General features: G+C 40.2%; 1 protein-coding gene across 5 annotated transcripts in view; it reads left to right on the forward strand.

Annotated features, from left to right (window-relative positions):
• The window catches only part of LDB1 (LIM domain binding 1), a 72239-nt gene that overhangs the window by 11637 nt on the left and 44099 nt on the right, over positions 1-16503 (forward strand). The window contains exon 1 of one of the 5 annotated variants that reach the window (XM_063307032.1): positions 16075-16469. The exons of the other annotated variants lie outside the window; for them this stretch is intronic. The gene's annotated coding sequence lies outside the window, so the exon portion shown is untranslated. Of the gene's footprint in view, positions 1-16074; positions 16470-16503 lie in introns of those variants that run through there. 5 annotated transcript variants of the gene reach the window in all.

Below are 16503 nucleotides of genomic sequence, written 5' to 3' on the forward strand. Positions count from 1 at the left end.
TTGGTACAGAAGTTTGTGGGGAAGAGTGTAATGCGATTCCTCCTGCGAGGCTAGGAAGTGTAATTGCATTCAGCACCTCTCCCGGTTTTCAGTTGAGACCTGCAGCTTTGTTTGCTTGCTTGCTTGTTTATTTAAAGAGCACTTGGATACTGCCTGTCATATTATACCATTGCTATTTACAGAACCCCAAAAGTCTTAAAAGTCCTAGACTTTCCAGCTTGCATTGCCATTTCTGACAATTCTGGAAGTTGAAGTCCACATTCCTGGTGGTACTCAAGTTGGGGAATACTGACATAACTGCCATAAAAATTGTCTCCGTGTATCTTTCTGTTTTGCCCAATGAGGATAACAAGGCTACCAAAATTTGGAAAGATGCCAGTTTTGTTCTCTGATTGATGCAAGGCTGTGGAATTACTGCTGATGCGAGCTTTTTTTTTAAAGGGGGCAGACATTTTTTAAAGTTCTTTTGGTCCCCAACAGGTGAAGTGCTGGAAGCATTTCAGTGCTCTGTAGCTGGTGAGTATGTCCTCAGTATAGTGGGGAAATAAAATCCTGGCTTTTGATAATAAACTAAGTTGAGGTATGGGGAAGAGGATGCTGGAATAAATTTGCTCCTCAGCATTGATTTCTTTAACTCAGAAAATATATAATATTCTGAAAGGACTGGGACAGCGCTAAGATTAGTAATGCCTAATCTAATTGTATTAAACCAGCCTTGTGTACAACATACAGGGTCTTGCTGGAACACTGAGAGTGTGTTTGTTTTCTAAATCCTTTGGTTTAACAAATTACTGTACTCCCCATACTTTAAAGCATTTTTCCATTTTCCCCCCCCCCAGTGAGCTGTAGTTCTGGTAACTAATTAAGCCAGTATTTCAGTATGAGTGATACTGGTGATACTTCGTTATCATTTTGGTTATATTTGAGACCACAGTTGCTTTTAGTTAATGAAAATAAAACCACTTCTTTTTGGGAAAATTACTTTCAAGTTGTGTGTGGAAATGGCTTTCTGGTATACTCCTTCTAGTAATTAAAACCTGATCTTTAAAAAGCCACACTTTAGTTTAAGATGGATTAATCAATGCTTTTGTCCCCAGACAACCCCCCCTTAAAAAGTGGTGCCAGAATGTAAAATATTAGAAAAAAATAAGTTAAAAAAAAACCTCCCTTGTATCTTAGGTACTTAAAGTTTCTACAGTCATTCTTATGATGAGAGGTTGACTTGAGATTTCAAATATTAGTAATACTGATATTGTAATATAGATATTAATTGTAATAATAGATTGTATTGTCAATATAATGCTAGAGAAGAGATTCCTTATTTGACACAACAGTTTGTCTATTAATGACTAGGTGAGGGATGTAAAACATTTAGTAATTACATGCTTCTTTTACTTTCCTTTTTAAAGCAAGAACAGATACTGATCTCCTGGCTATACAATACAGTTTGGACAGTGACATCATCTTGTTATCTGATGGGATTTGGGAAAAGGTCTGGTAAGGTCATTTTCATAGACCTGACAGTAGTGCAGGCTGAGGATATTTTATGTATGTATGTATGTAATCTTGGGCAAGGAAAGCGGTCAGGGAAATAGTGGCAAGAAGAAAATCAGGCCTGCTCCTCAAATTTTCTGCATAAGACTCACTTCCTAAGTGGGACTTACAGGGAAGGGTCTTATCAGGCAGCTGCAGGAGAATTTGTGGTTTCCGTCAGTTGATGGGACATTGGGAGAGGCTATAGAGCTCCGTGTTCGTCTTCTTGGGAGAAAAAACTTACTACTCATTTATGGCTCATGTGACACAGATGTTTTATTTATTTATTTATTTGATTTATATTCTGCTTTTCATTCAGGAGCTGAAGATGGACCACATTGCACTGTCTCCTCCTATTTTTCCCCACAACATTAACCCTGTGAGGTAGGCTGGACTAAGAGTGTGGCTGGCTCAAAGTCACCCAGTGAGCTTCTGTGGCTGAAGGTGGACTAGAATCCAGGTCTTCCTGCTCCTACTCCAACTCCTTAACCACTAGTGTATTACTGTCATGAGTAAGGATGGCGAGCAGGGGGCTCCCATCCAGACTGTCAAGCGCATGCGTAGCACTGATGAATTGTTCAGCCATTCAAAGAGACACAGATCGGGACCGCCTTAACCCTTGGGGGTTATATGTCTGGGTTTTCCCACGCTTCTTCAGTTTGTTAGGATTCCTGTTAAGTACTAGCAATAAATATTAGAGACCAGTTCCTTGTCTCAGTGTGTTTCCTGGTTGTTAGGACAATTACACTAGTTTTCTAAAACTCAGAAGAAAAGATGGATAGGGGGCAATGCTAGATCTTTAAGATGTCCTCTGTGAAACAAAGGTGCATTTGTTCATGAAAGGTGCCTTAAATTTGGTTTGCCATGATGGAGATGTTATTAGGTAAAAAGCAATCTTCCCTAGTCAGGTGCTTTCTAGATATGTCGAATGGCAGCTCCCATAATGTTAGGCCAGCATGACTAGTGGCTATGAGGGCTGGTAATTATGAGACCTATTTAGCAATAACAGTAATATGGAAGGCACCTAAGATAGGAAAGATTTTAGGACAGCTACCCACCTCCTGCTGCCCAATAGATGTATTAAAGTGGCTATTTTTATGCATCAGTATGCATTCTTTGGGAAATGACTACTGAACCTGGTTATGTCTGGATAGTATCTTGAAATCTAGAATTCAAATGTATATGCTTAGGAAACCAGTTACCTTTGCAACTATTTAAAACAAAAAGATGAAAATGCAATTGCAGTTAGATTAAAAACATCTCTCAGACCCCAGATGCTCAAACATGTAGATTGAACCCCAGAAGACAACAAATGTTCTTACTCAGAGACACAAATTGCTGTATTATTTGCGGAATGCCTAGTGTTTATGAATGCCTATATTTAGTATATAACACCCATATATTTGCACAAACATACAAATGCTGACTTTCATTAACACATACACAATAGCTCAAACACACTCATTGCCCCATATTCTCCATTAGCTCTAGCATGTGGGTTCCTAGGGGAATGTTGAATGCACCAGGAATACAGTTTCTCCTGCCAGCTCTGTCCCAGGAGGACAGTATAGTCCAATCCAGACTGGTTTACAGTCCCTGTTGGGATCCTACCTTGTTAAATAGAGAGCTCCCTACTGAGTAAGTATTCTTCCCTTTTCTCCTGTTTAATCCCCCAACCCTGTGTCCAGCAAGAAGGAACATTTAGCAAGTTCTAATCTTGGTGCTGCAGATGCTGCTACTCCCTGCTGACTTCACTGGTGTTGTCTGATAACACTTTCTGACGAGCTTGGAATTCACAAACTGCCCTGTGCAAGGACTCAGTAGCAGATACCAAGCTTCTTGCCAAAGAGTTCCAGCATCCTTCATGTCATAGGGATCCAACTAAGGCTTCCCATTGTAAAAATACTATGTTTTCATTTTCTCTTTTCATAGTAGAGTTAATTAGAAATATAGCAAAATTGATTAGCTGAAATTGTTTGCTTCAGAAGTATTGTAAATTATTCTCAGCAGAGAAACAGTAACAGCTGAAAAACCAATTGTGATCTATTTAGAAAGTGACCTTGTACTGGCTCCAGTATAGCAAGCAGCAAAGATTGGGAGATTTTGGAATGCACATCACACAGCATACCCAGGCAAATTGCTGATGCCATCAGTTCTGCATATATGCATACTATGCAACTTATGCTGTTATCCCATCAAGCATTGATGGTACTTACATATACACAAAGAATTCTCATAGCTACCTGTCTAGCACCTCCAACTATGCACTCCAGTGGCTTACCTTTATGGACTGGCTGGATTAAGGTGAGCTTCTACCATTACCACATCTCCTTGTAACTGGCTAACTACTGTGGTCTTCTGATTCTCAGATCATTACTCTATCTGGCAGCCTGTGACACTGCAGCAAGAGTGGCAAGGAGATTGGTGGCTAATAAATAGCAGCTAGGATGCCATCAGTGTCGTTGTCCAATTTCTGCAGCCTGGTGTGTTTGTTATGTGTGCATTTGCAATGCAGTGTATTTAAAATTAAAATAGAGATTAAAATGAGATGGGAAATGGCTTCCTTTATTTAGATGCCATAGAAACCCAGTCCTTTGGTTTGCTTCAGTTAGCCCAATAATTTTTATTATGGAAAAGACTTAAAATAGTAACCTTGGTCACTGTTTTGCAGTTATTTGTGGCTTTGTTGCCCTTCCCATTTTTTACTTTCACAATCCCGCTTCTGAATTTATGGAGCATTGATTTTCTTCCCTTCTCTGAGCTTTATCCCATGGATTGACAAGAAACCCTCCTTTAATCCAGGTAAAGGTGACCAGTTGCCTGTTTATGCAATGGGTTCTTTGGGGGAAACAACTTGTTTTACATCAGCCTTTCCTAGCCTAGCACCCTCTGTGTTGGAAGATAGAATTGCGTTTCCCAGAATTCCTGCCAAACATGGCTTAATTTGTTCAAATAATAGCATCAACTATTTTCACCTTATCAGAATTTTACAGTTCTATAGAGAAACTTACCTTGATATGCGGTGGGTATGTGATTGTTTTTTGTGGTCGCCGACATTGTACAAGGATCCTTGCACAATATTGCCCTGGCTGACACCTTCCAGATGTGTTGGACTCTAGCTTCCAACATGTTTTTTGGGAATTCCATGAGATGTAGTCCATCTTGAAAGTGCCAGAATGGGAAGGGCTAGCCTACTGCTTTTATGTGTCATAGTGCATGTTCTCAAGGCAACAGCTGAGATGGAGGGATATATTGGTAAAAGTTTATTCACTGTAATTTAATTCAACCATGGTTTAGCCATTCAGTTTTGTGGTATGTAAACTAACCATATTGACTGAAGTAGTACAACATACTTGAGTATAATGTAGTTAGCTAGTCTGTGGCTCAATAGGTTATAAGAATACAAACCTTTTAAAGCAATGTTCAGTTATGCTTTATCTTCAGTGGAAGCATGTAGGGGAAATATTTCAGGATTGGAAACTCTGGGATTATGGATTTATAAGCCCTTTTAGTTTTGAAAACTAGCTGTGATGGTTTCTTGGTAATTCTTTTACTATATTTCTTCTCCCCTAACCCCAAACACACATTTCTTTCCAACATGCTTATCCCTCTTCTCTTTGATGCTATCTCCTGGTTCTTTTGTTCCTAATTAAAGATATAATGGGGATTTTGGTCATCCCCTTGGCTTTGGTTTCTTCTAAAACCTTCATAGATGAAAACTGCCTAGGTATTTGTAGACCTGTTTATGGCTTTCTCACCTTACTGTTGGCAGCAGCTGGTTTGAAGAGTTATGAAATACCTGCATTTGCCCTGTTCCAGGAGTTCTTTTTGCCCTTTTCCTGCCAGAAATAGGATTCCCATTGTACTGAAGTAACATGAAACCAGCAGGTTGCAGAAATGATGGGTTTGCCAGAAGCCGCTGAAGTGGAACATTACATAGAGGTTGTGAGTGACATTGTGCTGCATATGGGATAGAAAATAAATAAAAGTAGAACAAAAAACAAAAAAAATAGTGTTTTGTCCAACAAGGTATGTACGTTTTCTGTAGCTTTGTGTAGATTACCCTGGCAAACTATTCTAGAAGAACTACATGAATTTTAGGTTTTTCCCTAGCATTGTGCATGAAGGAAAAAATATGTGTCACACTATGAATAAAGCAAAGACACTGTCCCTTGGAACCTCAACCTGACCATTGTGGGTGGGTCATGGTTTGGACAAAGCAAAACCTGTATCATTTACCTTGATTCAGATTTCAGCAGAGCAACTCCTGAACATTAACCCTCTTTGCCCTCCTCCTCCACATGGCCTGGACACCAGCTTAACTGCTGATTTTTCCAGCTCTTTCCTTTACCTCCCTTCACCTACCATTGCACTTGAATTCAAGCATGACATACTCACCTGGCCTTCCTTGCACCACATTTCCCTGCTGCTACCACTTTGCACCCAGCTGCCTAACACACTTACCTCTGCACTATAGTATACTTTCTTTCCCTGCCACCTGCACCTGCCCAACAGACCTGCTTTACTTCCCCTTTGCTGTGTGCCTTCTTCCCCACTGTTGCTACCCCACATTCACCTGACAACCTGCTGCATTTTTCACCACCACGTGCTGCTGGCCTTTCATTGCTGCATCCCAATCATGTTCTTCATCCAGACACAGACAAAACATATTTATTTCATTCCATGCATGGGCCATTCAGTACTGCATGATCTAGGCATGGAATATTCCATGCACACAGTGGTTTGTGCATCCATAGTTTTTCTCTTGTGCATCATACTTTAATTATAAAAAACACAGAGTTGGACATTTAAGCCATCAAGTCCATCTTTATCAGCTGAGAAAATGGACTTGTAATGAAACCATGTCTGGCAGATGATTGACTAGTATTTGGCTGAATGGATCCAGTGAAGGGTAACCTATCACCTCCCTGAACAATGCGTTCCACTTTTGAACTGCTCTTACTAATAGGACGTTAGACTGAGATGTGTGTTCATGTAACTTAAATTCATTGTTCTGAATCCTGTACTCTGAAATGGTGAAGAATAGGTTGGGATCTTCTTAACATCCTTTCAGGTATTTGACAAATGCTGTCATCTTTCCCTTCAGTCCTCTCTTATCAAACATAAATATTCCCAGTTTATTCACTCTCTGTTCATAGGATTAGTTTGTAGTCTCCTGATCCTCCTAGTGGTCCTTTTCTGATTCTGCTCTAATTTATCTGAATCTTTTAAAAATGTATGCAGATCTGGATACAGTACTCAAATGAAATGTGATGAATATAGAATAAAATGACACTCTTACTTCCCATGCTTTGGAAGTTATATTTCTGCTAATGCAACCTGAAATTGTGTTTCATAATTGTTCTGAATTTTATTTCAGTTTTCTAAAGTATTGGCTATGTTATCCAATTTTATGTCATCTGGAATATACCAATTTTCCGACTCATGATAAAAAATATTGAAAAGTTCAAGATCCAGGACTGAACTGCCCCATCCGGATTTAAGCCATTTGCTAAGATTTCCTTAGATGCTATCTTTGAGGTTTGAAGAAGGGCCTGGACAGCCACCTCTCATGGATGGGTTGATTGGCATTTCTGCACATTGCAGAGAGTTGGACTCAATCCTTGTGGTCCCTTCCACTTCACAATTCTATTATTCTGTTAACTGTTTTTGATGGATAAATCAGTTATCAGCCTTCATCAGACTGAATTAAGCATCTGGGCAGTTAGTTATTGATAATTATTATAAGCAGTTCTCACATATAGCACAATAGAGTTACTGAAGCAATATGATTGCAGGGAGGCTAAAGTTACAGAATTTATTTATTCATTAATTCGATTTATATAGTCGCCCATCTCAAACCAGATATTATCTGTTTTTGATAATAATAGAAACATTAATGGATATTACAGTAGGAAATGGTGACTATTGCAGATTAGGGCAAAATGCTTTCAAATGTTCTGATCACAATACTATTATGACAAGTTTATCTTATATCTCTTACTATACCCTAGATCTAGTTTGTTTTTTTTCCAGAAACACTCTAGTCCAGCCTTCCCCACTGTTGTATCCTTTGATGTGTTGCAGATTGTAGAATTCCCAGCTAAAAGACCTTAAGACCAAACTGAGGAAGACTGCTTTTGCCAGGTATCTTTCAGGGATATTGCACTGACATTTACAAATAACATGAAACTTGTGTTTTGGACTTTATATATTTCACAACTCCATGTACTGATGTGCTGTAATAATTAAGGTATTGAAGTTGGACTTGGGAGACCCATGTTCAAGTCCAAACTTGATCTTAGAGCTCACAGGGTGATTTGGGGGTGAGTCATTCTCTTGACTCAATATATTTCACAGGGTTGTTATAAAGATAAAATTAGAGAGGAACCCCTTCCCCTTCCAAGGCTACCTTGTGCTTTCAGAAAAAAGATGGTATACAAATGTAATAAGAAATAAGTTAAATTCGGCACAAGCACAGGAATTGTGAAGACCGATTAGACCTATCCTGAGAATATCTTCTAAAACTACTTGATAGCTATTAAAGACTATCATTTTAAGTGTGACAGGAAGTCTCAGAATTCAGAGCAGAATTTAACTAGGGAATTTAAGGATGAAAGAAACAAAAACCAAGATTTCCACATCTTTAGACGGGACATGGTTTGGCACTTGACACTTGGCCGTTCTTGTGATTAAAAAAAAATAGAGTATACAAATAGATAATACCAACAACAACAACAAAAAACCATAATAGAGAATACAAATAGAGTATATAGCCAGTTTGGTCTAGTGGTTAAGGCACCATGCTAGAATCCAGGAGACTGTGAGTTCTAGCTGGCTGGGTGACTTTGGGCCAGTCCCCCCCTCTCAGCCCAACCCACCTCACAGGGTTGTTGTTGTGGGGAAGATAGGGGGAGGAAGGAGTATTAGGTATGTTCCTTGTCTTGAGTTATTTATAAAGATAATAAAGGCAGGATAAAAAATCTAAAAAGAAAAAACAAATCGCTATCACATAATACTACTGTGGCTGGATAATTTTGTTGCTTTAGTCAACTTTGAGGAAGTACAGTCCTGATATTGTGCTTTAAAAAAGGAACAGAAGAGATCAAACTACTTGAGGTCCCTTTAGTTAAATATGCCTCCAGAGCAATAAAAAGTTTTGAGTAAAAATAGCTTGGACATAAAATGAATTGCTTTTGTAACCTAATAAAATCCACCTGGAGGTAAAGCAGTTTGTGAATGTGACCCTTCACTGAGCCCTTATTTTAAAAAAGAAAAGAGAAAAGAAACCATATGTTCTCATATGGCAATGGCAATTGACTTTGCAGCGTTTGCAGCACAAGTTCTTGTGAATCTGAGAATTGCAAAACGGACAGGGTCTGGAGCAAAAGTCTCCTGGAAACTTCTTGAATGAAGATAGCACAATGTGAGCAAGTCGGAATCTTTGACTCCAGAACTTGATTTGGAGGAGGAAAATCAAGGGTCCAGTTCAGCAAGATCTGAGGAAGGCACTTAACTTCCTGAAACAAGTGACAGGAAGCACCTGCTCAGCAGTGGCCTCTACTGTGTGCAGAGTTCCCCCTCCTTCCGATTTATTATGCTAGTAAGTCACAGAGCAGGCTGCCTGTTTCAGAGATGGGCATGCTGTCCCTCATGCACATACAGAATGATAAGAAATGCTGGATAAGGATTTGCTGGGAAGTCTGATACCTGCTTTGGTGCTTTTTGTAGAAATTAAGCTCCAGAAAACCTTACATTCCCAATGCATTTAAGTCTGAATTCTGTGCACATGGTTTGCAAATTTAATCCAATCTGCATTCTTCATATTTCCCAATATATCCCACCCCACTGCCATTCCAATCTTAGCAAGTGGAGGGGGGCACCTGCAAAAAAAGGCTTGAGTTTCTGAACAGCTGTGTCTCTTACAACAAGAGGAAATGCTGCTTGTCTGAGAGTGGCATCCACTGCCACGTGGTTGGATCAATGGCCATAAAGCTGTGTCCATGTGATTTATGTCTCCCAGAGCAGCACTGCTAGCTGCACAGTGTGCAGTAAAAAGCCTGATGAACCAGGACACACAATAGGACTGAAAGGAAAGATGCTGGTATAAAAAGGGGGGTGAGCTGGGGATGATGGTACTGTAGGATTTCTAAATACAGAATTTGGGGGAGGAATATCTCAGTACCTCCCACTGGGAACTAAATGGGACTTTTGCCAGCTGCATCCCAATCCATTTCAGTATTCATCCAGTGCATCTTAAATTATTAACTTGACCATGGGCAGAATCAGCTGGAGTTGCTGCATCTCAGTGGGTCTGCTTCTAAGACACACCGCTGAAGCTGGGAATATTTTGCAAGACTGCTGTATATCTAGGATGCCTTTGCAAAGCTCTCCTCAGCTTGGTAACTGGTCGTTTTAGGCTATGACTTTCAGAATTCCCAACAGAATGGCTTGTAGTCTTGTAGGCTAGAAATACTGGGAGTTGAAAGCTGCTATCTGGAGGGCAGCAGATTGGAGAAAGGGTAGAGAATAAGATCCATCCAGGTGCATGGACAGTTTTCTATTTCCCATGTGCTGCTGCTAGGATTGAAAAGAGAAGTAGTACACTGATTAAGACTACTTAAAATACAATAGGTGACCAAATCCTTCCAGGTCTGGCCTATCAGGAGCTTGTCCATTTTCCTGAACACCTCCAGAAGAATATCTGAATGTTGGTTTTAGCTATACTGAAGGGGTGAAGATAATTCTCTTTTACCACAATGCCAAACTAACACGAATCACTTTACCTCTAACTGTGTTCTCTGCTGGAGAATCTGTTTGTCTCATTCATTTCCTAGAGACATGGAAATATATATATTCTCTGTTACTGCAACACTGCTGATGAAATTTATCCAGGGTATTTGGGAAAAGTATTTTTATCTGAAAGATAACATACTGAAATAAGAGATCTATTTTGATTTGGGAAATCTTGATTTATCCCATCTCTGCCATGGAACTGTTGATCAAGAAATACTCAGTCTCAGTCCTATTTGTATAAAATATTAATATGCTTCACAGGGTTATTTTGATAGCAAACTCAATAAAGCCTATAACATAGTTTGCAAATTAGAAATGCCACAGTAACTGTAACTTTTGTTTCTAGCATTAGGGATGTTGTAATTTGTTTTAATATTTCATTTTCCAGTAATCAGTTCGAGCAAATCAATATTGGTGTTTAGGTTAACTTGGATATCCTCAGTATGATATCAACATAGATGTGGAAAGGAAAGAGAAAGGATTTGTAACACAGATGTTACAAGCTCTTTTTCTGTAGTACTCTGCAATATATAATTAGATTTCTAGTATCTTTACAACAAAGAACTAGATTTCCCTTTAATTAGGAAACATGAATTTTGAATAGATACTACATTAAGAAATACTCATCATCAATACCTCTATATTGAGATATTTCATTTCCCTTACTTTTCTCATTGGCACTTATCACTACGCAGCATTAGAACAACACCAGCTAGTTCCATGAGGGAGGAATGATTTTCTTCAGAAAGGGTTATTGCAAATTATATATTGTCATTGTCATCACTGGACTTTGGGTTTATCTGAAAAACTAGTTTGTAACTGGTCCTTTTTGTTCTCCATGGCTATTCAGCATTCTGTCACAAAGTATGCTGCCCAGCATTTGGGGAATGATGACTCATGTCTCTGCCATCATAGTGAACCATAATTGGACTGACACTTCCTGGTTATCATCACTGCAGCCATAGCAGCTGGTCATGCCAAATGACAGATTCACAGTCTCTGTTATTGCAAGAAGGAACATTAACCCTGTTGCTGTACATCTACTCGTAACAAGTATTTTCCACAAACCCAAATTGGTAAAAAGGCTGCTGATAGCCTTTTAAATTTGGGTCAGCTTAACTTTAGAGATTAAAAAAAACACGCTGTTTCTCATTTCATTTAATAGCATAGGAGCAATCGGGAGAGTGAGCCTAATACTGCCTTTGTTAACTATTGTAAAATTCTGTGTTCCTCTTGATCTGAGAATATGGTACAAACTTTAGCTTTTCATCCCAGCTATATAACCTTGGTTATTTTCCTAGTCTTCTCTCTTGAGCTTAACCAGCTCTCTGCAATATCTGGGTGTTATGCAGAATATTTAGTTTATTTTTATATCCTACCATATGAGATGATCAGCTAGTATCATGGGGCTGCCCTTGAAGAGTATCCAGAAAGTTCAGCTGGTGCAAAATGCAGTGGCTCAAGCATTACACCTCTGCTTTGTGAGCTGTATTGGTTACCACTTTGTTTCCGAGTCCAATTCAAGGTGCTGCTCTTGACCTTTAAAGCCCTTCATGGCATGAGACTTGGTTATTTGAGGGACTACCTCCCCCCAGTTTCATCTGCCCATCCTACCAGATGCAGCAGGGTGGGTATGTTATGGGTTCCGTTGCCTAGGGAGCTACATTTGGCAGGCCCTTTTCTGCAGTGGCCCCTGCGTTGTGGAATCTTCTCCCCCCTGAGGTGAGGTTGGCCGTGTCACTGTTGAGCTTCTGGAGGTCCCTGAAGACATGGTTATGCCAGCAGGCCTGGGGATCCCAGGGGACAGGTGAACTAGTGAGGTGGCTCCCTTATTTTTAACATCCCTTCGTCTTTTATTCTTTGTTTTAATTGGGTTTTAATATTTTTCATGTGTTAATTGTTTTTAGCTCTTTGTATGCCACCCAGAGTTGCTTGTTTGTGAGATGGGCGGCTATATAAATTTGATGAATGATTGACTAAATGAATGAAGATGAAAATGTTTGAAAACATGATCCCATAAGATTATGGTAGAAACCATTGTTTATTTTGTTAAGCAATAGGTTTGATGTTTTGGAATCAAACTCCCATGGTGCTGACCATTGGGCATCCAGGTTGGGGATGGTCAGAACTGTAATCCACATCATGTGGTACAAAGTTGCGTACTTCAATTCTGCAATTTCAAACAAGGCGTAGACTGTTGGGTTTTGGGTTTTTTGCAGAAAAATAAAACTCAACAGTCTTTAACAAGATAGTTTGAATATTTAGTTAAACAATGATTAACTATGAGTTAACAGGTTGTGTTAATTTAGTTGATGTTTTGAGGTTGAGAGAACCAGATTGTTAAATGAATGACAGACAGGGTATATAATTGAATGCAATGTTTTAGACTTTCCTTAGGGCTGATGTGTTTTGGGGAGGTAGGATGGGGAGACTGCAGGGTGTGCAGAATAATGATACAAAGTAGGTGGCCTGCATTATGTTTGTGATATTCCCCCCCCATGGGGATGTTCTGAATGATTTTCTTTGTTTCATTTTTAAAAATAATGAACGCTATTCTAGGGGCTTATACAATAGTTGTATTATCTTTCCATAATAAATGACACTGACTTTTGGCACTATACCACCAAAATCTGATTCATACTTGGAGAGGACTCCAGAGGGAGGCAGAAAAATGGAATTTGGGGTTATATTGCCTCTTCTTAATCTGATGCATCTGAAACTGGTACTTGTCACGGAATAAAAAGCTAGATGCACTGACCCCGCACGGTTGTTTTTATATATTACAGACCCAAATTTGGCTGGTTGCTCACTGAAACCAATTGAGTCTTAGAAAAATTGTGATCTGAATTCTGAGGCTTAGATCTGATAATTAGAACCATTCCTGTTGCTCTATTGTTCCAAAGCATAGTCTTGATTTGTCCCAGTAGTAGTCAGACATGTAGTACTTTGGCCAGATTGTGTGTGTGTGTGTGTGTGTGATACGGAATTTTCAGCACATAAAATCCAAGCTCCAATTCCTTCTGTGAAAAAAGAAAACAGATGTGCAGACTTTCAGTTGTAGTCATAAATGCAGTTGCTCAGAGTACGTAGAGTAAATTCTCCTGCAGCACTATGCTTTTTGCTTTTGTTTTGTTGCCTTTTGAGCTAGCGCTTAAAATGCCATGTTTGCTGACCTTTGAACTGAGTATTTGATGAGAATATGATATTTCTCGTTGTGGTCTCCAATACATTTAAGCTAATCAAGGATTTGTTGCCTTCCATAATTTGAAGTTTTGTTTCATAGGCATACTCGGGGGGGCAGCGGGGTCAAATGATAAAACTTTCATCATAGGGTTGCTATGCAAAACACTTGACTTTGTGTCTGACATTAAGATGCAAGGATGAAAATAATGGGATTTGTGTCTTGACATCACTAAACATTTCATCTTTTCACTTTTTTTTTTATAATTTGTATTGGATGCCTGTGGTTTGCTTTATTACAGCAAAGCTAGAAATACATTAAGTAGTTTAAAAGTTCACAGTATTTTAAAACAGATGCAAACTTATTGCTCTATTTATTTGCACTTTTGTAAAGCAATCATACATCTCTGATTTGTTATTTTCCTCTGTAGAGAAACTGTCTTGTTTTAAGATTGGTCTCATTTTTCACATGATGTACATCTTAAAATGCTATTCTTTGCTGGAAAACACCAAACTCTGGTTTAAGAAGTAACTTTATAAGTTACTCAGTGCAACAGAATTCTCAAGAAAAAGTGTGATTTGTCAGTTGCATATTATCAATTTTAATTTAACAAAGCGTTTACAAGTCTTTTATTTTATGACGGTTCCATAAAATATGGACTGTTAATAGAACAAATACTGAACACTTGGTAGTATCTCTGATTTCCAGATAGCACTATATTTTATGCCTTGCTTCAGATCTCATTTTGTATGATTATGTGCCATCAAGTCCTTGTTGACATCCTGTTTACTGGGAACTGAACTTGTAAATTTTGATATCTCAGGGCACCACCACTAGCTATGTGGGACAGGCAAGGCCGCAACTGGGGGGGGGGGGCAACCGGGGCATGTGCCCTGGGCACTGCACTGGGGGGGCACCAAAATGGGCACGGAATCCATGTTTGCCCCGGGTGATACAGACCCTAGTTGCGGCCCTGGGGACAGGGTGGTTTTGGTAATGTTAATAGTCCAGAGAGACTAGTTGGATTAATTTCTAAAGGTGAAGGTGTGAACACACACACTTACAGGTTGCACTGTATTAAAAATATCTTATCCTAGATATATTCAGGATGTTTAACAGGAAAAGGCAATCAGTCTATGCTCACATACACTCATATATACATGACAGATTCTAGGCCTTAGCTGTAGACTACATTTGTAACTTCCTGACGATGGCCCTATCTTATTGGCATCTATATTACATGCAAAAATTCAAAAGAGCAGCTTTAACCATTCTAGTAATCCTATACTTCACCAGTTGTATTTCTGTGTATCATTCACATGCTGATTAGGAAGTCTACAAATTGTAGTCTAAAAATAATCTGAGGACACCAGTTTGGGAAAGGCAGTGTTGGTGATATGTATGAAAATTGGCAACTCAATCTCTAGCTCTGAAAGTGGATTGCCAAATTGAGCCTAGTGCAGGGGAAACACTACCATTAGATAATGTACAGCAATCATCTCAGTGAGACAGATCAGATTTGGGGGAGATAGCAGGGAGCTTATCTCTCAGGTAGTTTCTTCTGAATTCCTTGCCCTTTATTGGAGCACAGAGCTATGTAAGACTTCATCTCACCAGATCCGTTTGTTGGACTCCTGGTGTGCAACCAAATGTTCCTAAAATGCCTCAGCACATTGGTATCCAGTCTGTGTGTAACTGGATAAAATCCTGATTTTTTGTTGCTGTTATGCAAGCCCATTCTAAACTAAAACCTCCATACATAAAGGACCCAGGGTGATCAGATACTAGTTTGCTACAATTCTGTCCCCCAGCTCAGTTTTCATAGAACTAGCTTTCTATTTGTATGTGGGTAATGAGCCTACCAATTTCAGCCAGGATTTCATCTTGTTTACTTGGAAGTAATTCCCACTAAACTCAGAGGGATTTGCTTGCTAGAACAGACTCTTCTGTTGCAGTGTTTTTTGGTATGAAGCTTCATAGTACAAATGTGGTCTTGAAACAAGTTCGTCTCACTCCCCCTCCCCACCCTTGTAAGTGAGTCAAAACTGGCTTTATTTTGTGCAGATATATAGGACAAGAGAACACCCAGATGCGGCAAAGTTCTGTTTCCTTCAGGGCATTTTCAGGCTCCAGAATACAGCATGCACTCTGAAGCTTTTCCATCCTGCTTGGACCGCGGTTTTCTTTGGCTGGGGGCAGCCCGAGAGTTTCTTCCAAGATGGGGAAGCTTGGGCTCTTCTAGTTGCGAGAACTGTTTGCAAGGCAGCTGGGCGTACTTTTAGAACAGGAAGCTTTTCCCCTTTCCAGTGCTGGCATCACCTCCCGCCCTTGCCTTCTCTCCTCTGGCCTTTCCGCTGCGTTGTCTCCCTTCCGCCTCGGGGATTTACCTCTTTCTGTCGGACTCTGTCTCTCCCTTTTGTTTTTCTCAGCCTCGGCATAGCAGATCCCTCCCTCTTTCCTGCGATCAGAGCAGCCCCTGGAGCGGGGGAGAGAAGTGGGAGGAGGGAGGAAGGTCCTCCTCCTTGGATAGCTTCTGGGCCTCTTTCTGAAAGGCACAGGGAGGTGTGTGTGCGCGTGTACGCGAGAGCGAGCGAGTGTGCAATAGCAGAGCCTCCTCCATACCCCAACAGAGGGCCTGAGACAGCAGCAGGAGCAGCCATTGTTCAGGGAAAACCTGGCAAACAAAGGACGGGCTTCCTCCTTTCCACCGAAGCCTTCCTGTTTCCTCCTGCTGCCATTCGCGTAGCTAGGCCTTTCGGCGGCCCCCTCACTCCGCTCCTGCCTCGTCCAGTTGCAACCCGGCTTCTGTCTTTTATTATTTTCATTTTGAACTTTTCTCTCCCCATGGCTGGGTTGGAGTAAGGCGCCCGCGGGCAAAGATGTTCTGAGTTTCTGGCTTGCGTTCTCCCACCTTTTCCCTGTCCCGCTACATCTGCAGCTCCCCGGCAGTTCTCCTCAGGTAAGCCTCTGGATTTGGGTGGATGTGGGAGTCC

This window comes from Candoia aspera, chromosome 6, assembly GCF_035149785.1.
Source record: "Candoia aspera isolate rCanAsp1 chromosome 6, rCanAsp1.hap2, whole genome shotgun sequence".
NCBI lineage: Eukaryota > Metazoa > Chordata > Lepidosauria > Squamata > Boidae > Candoia > Candoia aspera.